At 40.6% G+C, this 10,588-nt stretch overlaps 1 long non-coding RNA gene across 1 annotated transcript; it reads left to right on the forward strand.

Moving 5' to 3' along the window:
• The first annotated feature begins 1,861 nt into the window (after positions 1-1,861).
• On the forward strand, positions 1,862-9,325 carry LOC116963347. Its single transcript, XR_006164731.1, has 2 exons — positions 1,862-1,917; positions 3,745-9,325. It is a non-coding gene; the product is annotated as an uncharacterized LOC116963347 (long non-coding RNA).
• The last annotated feature ends 1,263 nt before the right edge of the window (positions 9,326-10,588 follow it).

Consider the following 10,588-nt stretch of genomic DNA (forward strand, 5'->3'; position numbering starts at 1 on the left):
CTTAAGGACCTCTGCTTGCTGCAATTCAATTCACTAAACAGGCAGGAGAGTACCAGAAAATGGAGAGTTTCTTCTGGGCTAGTGAGCAGAGCTGTGCAGATGGCTGTAGGGTCCAACAAGCACCTGAGCTGGCACAGAGGTGGAGTGGGCCTGGGCAGCTGGGAGGAGAAGCAAAAGAGGAGTAAGAGAGAGAGGAAAAGGGGGAAGAAGCTGTCTCTGGGCAGTGACCAGCTATTGGCTTGTCTCAGGGTGCTTGTGGAACTGCAGCCTGAAAAGTGTATCTTTCCTTGCATAGTCTTGCAACTTGGAAAATGCAAGCCAGTGCAATTTCCTGTACTGAATTATTTAATGATTATACACGGCCACATTTGCCTTTGCACACTGATATCCCATTTGTAATTTTTTCCACATGTTCATGCCGAAATTTCTTACAGTGTGCCTAAGGAGGGAATAGGGTATCAGTTACTCCAAGCCTGCTCTCACCCAAAAATTGTTGACTTACATAACCCCAAAGGGTCATGTTTCAGCCAAAATCCAGAAATATGCTACATAAAATAACCTGGTTAGATGTTTGCAGCTTGTTTGTTTTTAATGTACAGACTGCTATAGAACATGAGGTCTAGCAAAAGATTAAATTGCCTTTACGCTTCCTCCCAGGGGACACTGGCCACCAAGACTCCTCTAAGAGGTGGGACAGCATGTGCAGAGCCTGAAATCCTGACAGCAAGAGAGACATACATCCCTCTGAGGTAACCTCTGGGAAGTGGATTGATTTCTTTTTTATAAATATAGGATCAATTGTAGGAGTTGGTGTCTGGTTTAGATATGAATACTTTTGCATTTTACCTTAGCGTGGCTGGAGTTAAGGGAGATGAAGGTAGCTAGCAAACAGTAAGGCATTCCTCAGCCAAAAGCATGACACATTTTTGAGCTGGAGCCCTGGGACACTTTAAAACTCGTCCTCCAAAACATCAAGAGAGTAAGAAGAGCCCCATAGGTGTAGTGGAGAGTTGGTACCACAGGCACGAGGGGAAGCTCAAGTGTCTTCCACTGACTGTTGATGGTGGTGCAGGTTCTGTGGCATGCAGTAAGGTATTAGGCTACACATTGGAACCCCCAAGGTCATGATGCTCCGTGGGACATCATGCATGAAGAGGGACATTGTATTAGAGTACTGCTCTTAGAAAACACTCTAGTAGTTTGTATAAACTTTGTTATCCCACCAAGTAAATGCTCAAGTGGTGAAATGCTAAAAGTTTACATAGTGAAATAAAAATATTGCTTTCACTGCTTTAAAGAATATTGCATGTGTCCTACATTTTGACTTGATAAATTAATCTGAGGTTTAATAAATTAGTTCTTTATTCACACTAATTCATTTTCCACAAGCTTATTTTAGCATGAGACATTCACATGAAAAAACTACCAATATTCATGTGTGTACTTCTCATTTCTCCTATAGCATTGTTCCTGAATCCCATATACAGTTGTCTTTCCCCTGCTGGGATGACTAGACCTTTTTAAACAGGAAAATCACAGGCAAATCATTAAGGCATTGATCACCTCATGCAAAAGATGGTGAAGCACTTCAAGGAGAAAATGCATTAGCAGGTGAGCTGTTTCATGGGTTAACAGTTTTGTTTTTCCTAACATCTTTTGTATAGAAGCCGACATTATGTAAACATCAAATTTAGAAATACTTGGTGCCTCTCTTACTGAGGAAGACAAATTGAAAATAGGTTTTTGGCTTTTCAGTGACGTAGCTCTTGCAACAGTCATCGAAAATTAGTGTGGGATTTGGGTTTTTTTCTATATTCCCAAGTTTATTTGCAAAGAGAGTTCACTTGTCTTTGTCTTTCAAACGGTTCACTTCCTTAGCACTAGGGGCCTGGCAAGGGGAACCAGAGGAACTACCAGGTATTGTCCAGTCTCCCCTCCTCTTTTCAGGCTATGTACAATAGTGTTTCCCATTCTTGGCAATGCACAGACTACATTAATTGCTGCTCGTTTGCTGCTTAAGGTTCAAACAATATAAGTTGTCTGCTAGGAACTGGTCAGAAGAATCACTGCTTGTGTGTTTCAAAGGACAGAATGCATCTGGCTAAGCTAATTTTAGTCATATGATAAACCACAGGAAAACTTAGTAAGTTTTCAGAAAAAAAAAAAAATGGTATGTTTTAAACTTCTCTTTTTCTATTATAACATCCAAGTTCCTGCAAAAACCACCATGGTGAGGTAACAGGAGGAAATTTTCATAATCTGCCCAACATTACAGCTCTAGAGTGAGACTCATTCTGTTTAGATTCTTACATTTCATGCAGCACTGACCTGGTAATCGTTATAATAGTGAGCTGAAGTGCAGAGAAAAAGCCATTTTAATCCTGAGATATGCAGGGACAATCTGAAAGGGGCTTTCTAGGCCTGTCCTTACTCAGCTCTTCCATTTTGTCTTAAATGTTCAAACAGTCACTGAGCCAGACAGTGAGAATCTTGTGCAGACTGATGGCTAAAGCACAGCCAAGAGATGCATACATGTTTTAGTGCTTGGTCCTGTGAACAGATAAATATTTTATGGAAAAAAACGGCTTCAATAATAAAAAAGATCAGAAATGCACATCAGACCATCAGACCCAATAGCTCAAGTTGACAGTATGGTCTGTTAAACAAGCATTCTGTACTACCCAATGCCAGTGACGCCGTTTGTTCTATACACTTGAGTCCCTCTATTTATCTATCGTACCTGGAACATTTTCTATTTTCTCTTATTTCATATATTCAGTAGTTTTGTAATAATATCTAGTTTTGAGCATCACAAAAATATTTCCCTATCAAAAAGCACCTGTAAAACTGGCAGAAACCTTAATCTTTCAAGGTTTCATATGTATTTCCAATAGTTCTTTTTGTGGTTTGTTTTCTCTTTATTTTATTCTGCATTTAACTGATAGCAATTACAAACTCATGCAGACTGAACTATGTCTATGCCACAGCCCAGGTCGTAGTCTGGGACTCTTGTAGTATCCAGCTTAGTGCTCAGGCTGGGAGGTGTGAGTCAGCTGGGTAGTGTGACTAAGAGCTTTAAAGGAACTGCTTTCTAAACCACATCTCAAGTGTGAAGACAACACCTACTAGCTAAGTGATAAAAGCCAGCTTCTTAAGCTGTCCCCCAGCTGTATCTGTGTTAATGTGCTCTGATATCTGGTTGCAAGATCAAAAAGGTTTGCTTCAACCACTGTGGCTTGAACTGACAGTTTGACTGTGCACTGTAACCAGCCCTGAACATTGCGGCACTTTTTTTTTTTTCCCCTTTGGGAGGCAACACGTAAGAGCTGAGATTCAGTGTTAAGACACTGTTCCTTACTAGGCCTTTGCTACCTATTCCCGCTTCTCAGCCTGAGTTTCTGTTGACTGTTGCTCTTTCCACACTGCTGGTGATGGAGCACACTTACCATAGGCAATCTGGCTCTTCGTGCCCTGGAGAGAGCACCACAGCCAGGGTTTGGGGTAGGTGGGGGGTGCGAGCACGCAGTGTGCACATAGCTGGGGATATGTGGTTCTGGTGGCAGGAACAGATGCAAACAGTTTGACAGGATGCCAAGCAGCTGCTGCCACCAGATACAGAATTGTACTCCTCTATGACTGATGAGGCTTTTAATAAAGAAAAACAGTCTTTTGTCAAGCAGTACTCTACAAAGCAGAGGTTTCAGCGTTGTCTCGGTCCTTAACCACATCGCATCCTGTCTTTAGGTGAGGCTGTGCAGCACACAGACATCCCGGGGCCGAGGAACACCCGCCAGTGAAGCGGCTCCTCCGGCTGACGGGGCTCTGCGGGGCTCGGGCGGCTGGAGGCCACCGGGCAGGTATGTCACCAGTGCTGCGGGGTGTCCGAAACGCTGCGAACCGAGGGCATCACTCAGCTCCACAGGGAAAGTCGCCACTGGCAGCTACTCTGGCTCACCTGACTCTTGTTCTGCTTAAGAAACTGTTTCCAGTAGCTATGTGTTTAATCACTCTGCCACCCTGTGGTCCTTCCAAGAATTTAAGTATGAAAATGCCTATTAGGAAATTGTGAATTGATGCTTGACAAAAGAAAAAGACTGTTAAATTAAGCTAACGGTAATTCTATAAGGGAATAATCTTTAGACAAAATAATCTTTGCACAGGATTACGAACACAAACTTACCTGACTCTATCAATTTCCCTCCACAATGAACAACAAAATAACTACCCAATCTAGTCAAAATGAAAAATGGAAGTCAGCAAAATAGGAGATAAGTCAATATTCTGTTTTATGAAAGCACCTTGCAAGGAAGTATTTGTCTGGGACCTCCTGGGTTCTTAAAATATTTATGGATCTCTTAGAGTGCTGAAGCAATGAGATAAACTCAGTAGAACATGCTTCTAAAATAAATCAGATACTGCACTGTGCTGAGATATAGCAAAATGATCAGATATGACCGGTCCCTTTATTGAACCAAAGAGAATGTACTTTTGGTGCTACAGAGAACCAGAATTCTTTATGGAGAAAGAGTTTTGCTGCAGCTCTGCATCGGGGAAACTGGGTGCCAAAGGAACTGGTGGAAAAAGGTACCAACAGACACAACTGGGATGAAGCAGGAACATAGCCAGGTTTTCTCATAAGAACAAATCCAGGTCTCTTGAAATACAGAACCTGGTAACAACATTGCCAAGGGCTGAACTGTAGTGGGAACACTGTCTTGTTCTTAATGTCTCAGCAATAAAAAAAAACATCTGAGAATCAGTCTGTAGTTGTGGCTGGGAAGAAAATTTCACCAAGGTGTGTTCACCCAGGGAAGAGAGGTGAAATGAGGATAAAAAGGTACAGGAAATAGCTGTAAGCAGAAAAGGAATGAGAAGAGAGTACCACTAAGAACAGAAGTAGGACTTGAGCTAAGAAAAGAAGGGAAGAGAATCGGGAAGTGAAGTAAGAGAGTGGCAACAGAGCCAGGCTGAGGTAGGAGGTGGAAAGCATAAATTGGCTTTGTGATGCCCCTCAGAGCTTTTCCCCTCTGTATTACACTGTCTTCATCATGGGATGCTGCCTGTCTACAGCAACCAGCAGAGAGGTGAGACCTTTCCTCCCCAGCTGCAGTGTCTTCTCTCTCTGGAGGAAGACTTTTAAAGATGTCAGTATAGAAAACTGACCTGGAAGCATCTCAGGAGATCCACTTGCTGCACATCCCCATCATGGAATAGGATCAGCTGCACCCGTGCTTTTCCCATAACCCGATCTGGCAGACTCCAGAGCCCACCTCCCTGGGAATGGAACTTGCATCCAAATTTTAATTGAAGATTTCTAAGTTTCTTAACTGCCTTTGATGTTTCTCTCATTCAAATTGTTAAATCTGGGGGGAAACTCATTTAGCTCTCCGAAGAGGGCTTGAAGGGCAGTATTGCCCCTCAAGCTTCACATAGCATCTCTTCTGAAGCAATTCATGATGAGAGCAGCCTCATCTTCCACTTACCGAATAATTTCCCAGGGAAAGGCAATTCTTTTGGGTAAGGACTGCGCCAAAACTGATGACGCAGTCTCCAACACCTAAATAGGGGAAGATGAGAGGACAAGTATCTCTCCTAACTGTACAGGCAGTGCATTTATTTTCTGAGACGAGAGTAATTGGAGATCTGAGAGACCAAAACATCCGATGAATGGAAAGTTACTTCTGTTGTCCCAGTTATAGCTTACCACATGATGTCAAATTAGTCAGCATCTCAAGACATTGATATCCTTTGGGATATGCTCACTACTAATGTTGGCTCACACATTTGTAAGAAGAAAATTCCAGCTACTCATTGATACAGTGATTACAATGGAAAAATGTTTGGCCTCATGACAAGCTCTAGTATTCAGCAGCAGGACTAAAAAACCACAGATGGTTAGGGTCGTCACGGGAAAATATCAAAAATATAATTGATACAGGAATATTCATGCTTTAGGCATAGGCCCTGGTAATGCCTGATGAGAGGGGTAGATGGATATCTTCAGAACAAAGTGTTTCTTGCAGAGATGTCCACAGCTTTTTTTCCACTTTCATGTCAGACAAATGTTTTGGGACTAAAAAGGACAGCGGCCTAGGTATATTGGGGAGCAGGAGGGGAAGGGGATAGCCTGCTCATCTAATATTTCAGCACCAGGAGGAAAGTTGAGAATGACAAAAACAAGCTAACTGGTAATTCTTGGATGGTTACAACCTGAGATCTCATTATTCAACATGACTGAGGGTGAGACTAGAAGGTCCTACAAGCAGAAACAAGAGAAACAACTAGAATTTAACAGAATCAGATATTTGTTCTGCAGTTTGTAGATCATTCCAACATTGGTTTTTTTGGACAGAATTTTTATGATGTGCTCATTTGTACCAACCTTTTAATTTTTCCCTGTGTAAGGCTTCTGCTCCTTTTGTTACATGAGCTTTTCCTATATTGGCTTCTTCGTGGTCCTCATTCAAATTTTCATCCAGTTACTTTTCACTGTAAATTTCCCACACTGCTCTACTTTGTATACTCTTCACAAATAGAATATTTAATGCATCTTCCTGTTTGTTTGGGGCTTTTTTATACATATTTTGTATAATATGGCTATGGTTTTCACATTAATTAATTATTGATTTATTTTAGATTCATACAGATATTGTAGATATGTAGTTTGCTGGGATATACTTGTAATCCTTAGTCCTAGCAATGCCTCAAAATCAGTAATAGATTAACTGCAAAAAAACTTTCTCAGGTAACTGCTATGCAGATACTAGCTAATCAAGAAGTGAGACGATACGATAACTTGCCAGATGAGACACACTGATGTTTAGGATGTCACTATTAATAAGGTCTCCAGAGTGAGCCTTGAAATTAGCCACAAAACACTCTACATAGCTTTTTTTTTTTTTTTTTTTTTAATTACGTTTATTTCCATTAATCTATAGACATTTATCTCATAGATACTAATGATAGCACTGTTTCAAATAATTTTAGCAGCAGGTGTATTATGTGATTAAAATTTAGGACCCGCAGTAAAGTATTGCTGTTAATTTTGCCAACTAGCAAAATCAGCTGAGTCTTAATTACAATTTTTGCTGTGGTAGAAACACTCCAGAGATCTATCCAGAAAATGCAGATGGAGCAAAAGACTTCCATGATGTACTCATCTATTAAATGACATGCACAGCCTGCCTCATACTCTAAATCTAAAAGGTCACTATAATTAATATATTTTTGAAAAAAATGTCCTGCTCTTTCATGCCAAGGTTAACAGAAATCATAGCTTCCCCTTCCTATCCACTGCACCAACATTTATACTGCGAGGACATGCTCTGTAGCTAAGAACATCCTGGCTGGCTGGCTGAGACTGGGGACAAGTGACAAATGTAGGCTGGGTACCAGCTTTTTCAGGTTTTACCCCACCTTATGAATGATGTCACCGGAGCATGACTGATCCTCTGGCTTTGTTTGCAATTACATATGCTGTCCTTGCTGAGAAATGACATAACAGCAGAACAGGTCTCTAAGCACTAGTTGTCTTGTAAGCATTGGGTATCTGGGTTCTTGTTTGTCACAACTGTGTGCTGTGAAACTCTCAGCGTTGTTTCCTAACTGTGCTGATGGTGTTTCTGCCCCACCTATTTTGGCATGTGCTCTCCAGCTCTGTGCTTGAGTATTTCTTCTCCACTGTTTCCAGCACAGAACCAATTTTATGTCACTGAAATAGATACTCCCAGCTATTGTATAGTTTACACAATTATTTAGATTTGGTTACAACTGTTTATTTGCTCTTAATCTGAATATAACTCTTTTGCATCTTCCTGTTGGCCTATTAAGAGTGACAAGACAGCACTTATCTGAGGCAGCAATGAGCTACTGGGTTATTCTACTAATTGGCTGAAATTTTCCCTTGGACTTGTTATCTCCTGCATTGTGGGGCTTTGCTGGCTGACATCATCAGGTATGACAGTTTTACTGGGACATGATAATACAAATTAATCACTGCCTGGAACATAGAACATACAAGACACTGCTTTGCTATTTGAGCTATTCATTTTTAAAAAAAAAAAAAAAATGTCTAACTCAATAATCAACTCCAATGGAGAGCAGAAGAGTGTGTGCTCTGGTGATTTAGGGGGTCTGAGTTTATTTAGGGTCCTGAGCTATGACTAAAACCTGAACATCGTGAATAACAGATACAAGCACATCTAACCTTTATGGATTTATCTAACACTTTTGTGGATCACACACATTTTGACTTCTACAACGTATCACAAGTTCCACAATTTGTTGCAGAGAAAGTTCTTCTGTTATCCATAATTTACTTTCTGTTAATTTCAGTGGTATTCCCCAGTTCTTACATTTCAGACAGACTCATTATTCAAGATAGGTATGTACCATGGATTTATACAATGGCATAATTATATTTTCTGTTTTGTTTTTTTGTATTTTTTTGTTCTCTTTCTTATTTTTCTAGGAAGGAAATGTAGTACATTCATTGTAGACACTTAGTCTTCCACTGTCTCACAGAAGACTGCAACATGCTGAAATGATATTCAGAGCTCTTGTCACACCTGCAGGTCCAGCTGCCATGGTCACCTTCTGTGTTGAAGCACAATGGGCATTTCCACTGACAGGTATGTCTAGACAATGAGAAATTGTCATTTAACGGGTGAAAATGTAACATATGTGCTAATTTTAAATATTGCAGATCGCATTTCAGCTGAAAAAATAAATCCTTGAACTAAATTTTGTGAGGCTTTAATCAAACTGGGCCTCTCTTGTGAAATAATCTCCAAGAACTGTAACTGTGAACTGTGTAATTATCACCAGACTCATAACGTGTTATGGTGTTCAGCTTTGGCACTATGCCATTTTTTCCAGTGCTGGCTTTATTATCTTTTTTTTTTTTTCACAGCTACTTACATTGTGTTTTGAAAGACATTCAGAAATTTCTAGCGTGTACATCTTTCTTTGACATTTAAGCACCCCATTTCATGTAGCCCAATTTTCTCACTACATTTTACTGTAGAGCTCCCAAGCACTTGAACTGCAATCACACCTGGGCAGTCATCCTCCCAGCGTGCTGCCTGATGGCTAGAGCCTGACACTGGTAATGTGCACGGTTATAACATATGTTATGTTATCTTGCAGTTCATTGTTTTATGTCTTAGTTGTGGAGCTTTGGAGTTATTTGAACTTCCTTTCTTTGATTTGTCACAGCTGCCCTTCATTTATTTTGCTGTTCACATCCTTGATGTTTGAATCATGGGAAACATTGTACAGGGCCAGGAACTTCAAAGGCAAGACTATAATAAACTTCAACAATCCATTTTCTGTTTTGCTCACTTCACTCAATGTTAGTCAACCAGATTCCATTAATTAACATTATTTAATTGAAAAAACTACACCAAAGCTTATCTTGCTTGAGACTTGACTTCATTCCTGCCTCCCCTCCGCAGCCCGGCTGAGGATGCAGGCTATTTAGCAGTTCAGTCTACTTCTCCCTTATACCAAGACCTGTTAAAAAGGCGTACCTCTCAGCTATACACACACAGAAGCCACTTAAAGCCTCAGATGTGCACCTTGAGGGACTGACTTCAGTTGGTGATCAGTTAAGCTGGGATGGCTGCATTAATTGTTTGCTCAACTCTTTCTTCCATTCTGTCACAGGAGCGTTTCACCCCTGCTTGTGCCATGATGTTACATGCTCCTGAACCCTGACAGTTTCAGCCCACCACAGCAGCTCAAAGTGAAAGCAGTACTCATTTATGCTACAGCAACTCCAGGGGAAATAAATAATCCCACAACATCATTATAAAATAATTTCTGGATCCTGCCAAGCTCCCTTACCATAGCATGCATTTCCTTATAAATTGACAGCAACATTGATAGTTTAGCATATTCTCTGCAATCCAAATTCATTACATGATTCATCAGTGTTTCAAGAAACTAACTTCATGAGTTCCTACACAAACCATTTTTGGCCAGTTAGGTCACTGTTCTAAAGTGTTCTCAGTGAAAAGCTAAGCATAATACAAGTTGTTTCCTGACAAATGAGACATGTTTCCTGTAGATTTATGTCCATGTTTTTGCTGATAAACCAGTTGGCTGCTGCCTCTCTGAATGGATCAGAGCTGCCTTCCCCTAAGTAGGGGCTCCAATATATTGTCCAGCCACTGATTTCCACAAAACTTCTAGGAAATTTGCCTGAACTTGAACAGGAACTTTCAGAGTGCTAAGTGAGGGACAGAGAAGAAAGATGGTAGGCAGCACAAGCACGTATGTTACATCTCCAACCAGAACTACCAGGATAAGCAAAACTGGTTGGAAAAAATAACTAGTACAAATGTTCCTGACAACAGATCAGTGCCAACTCCTGAAAAAGTCAGTGATTTCCTTCCCACTAGGTTTCTGTTACATTGCAGAGCTCTTAAGATACAAACTCCATGAATTCATCCATTGGATTAAGTTCCTTTGTTATATAATAATCCCTTTTTTCTTATTCCACAGAATGAAAAGGAGAAATGAGAAGAGGCAGGCATGCAAGGTCATTGGGAAATTGCACAAATTAAGGCATAAATTTAAACCAGCA

Source organism: Tyto alba, unplaced genomic scaffold, assembly GCF_018691265.1.
Source record: "Tyto alba isolate M040663 unplaced genomic scaffold, T.alba_DEE_v4.0 Super-Scaffold_9, whole genome shotgun sequence".
Lineage (NCBI taxonomy): Eukaryota > Metazoa > Chordata > Aves > Strigiformes > Tytonidae > Tyto > Tyto alba.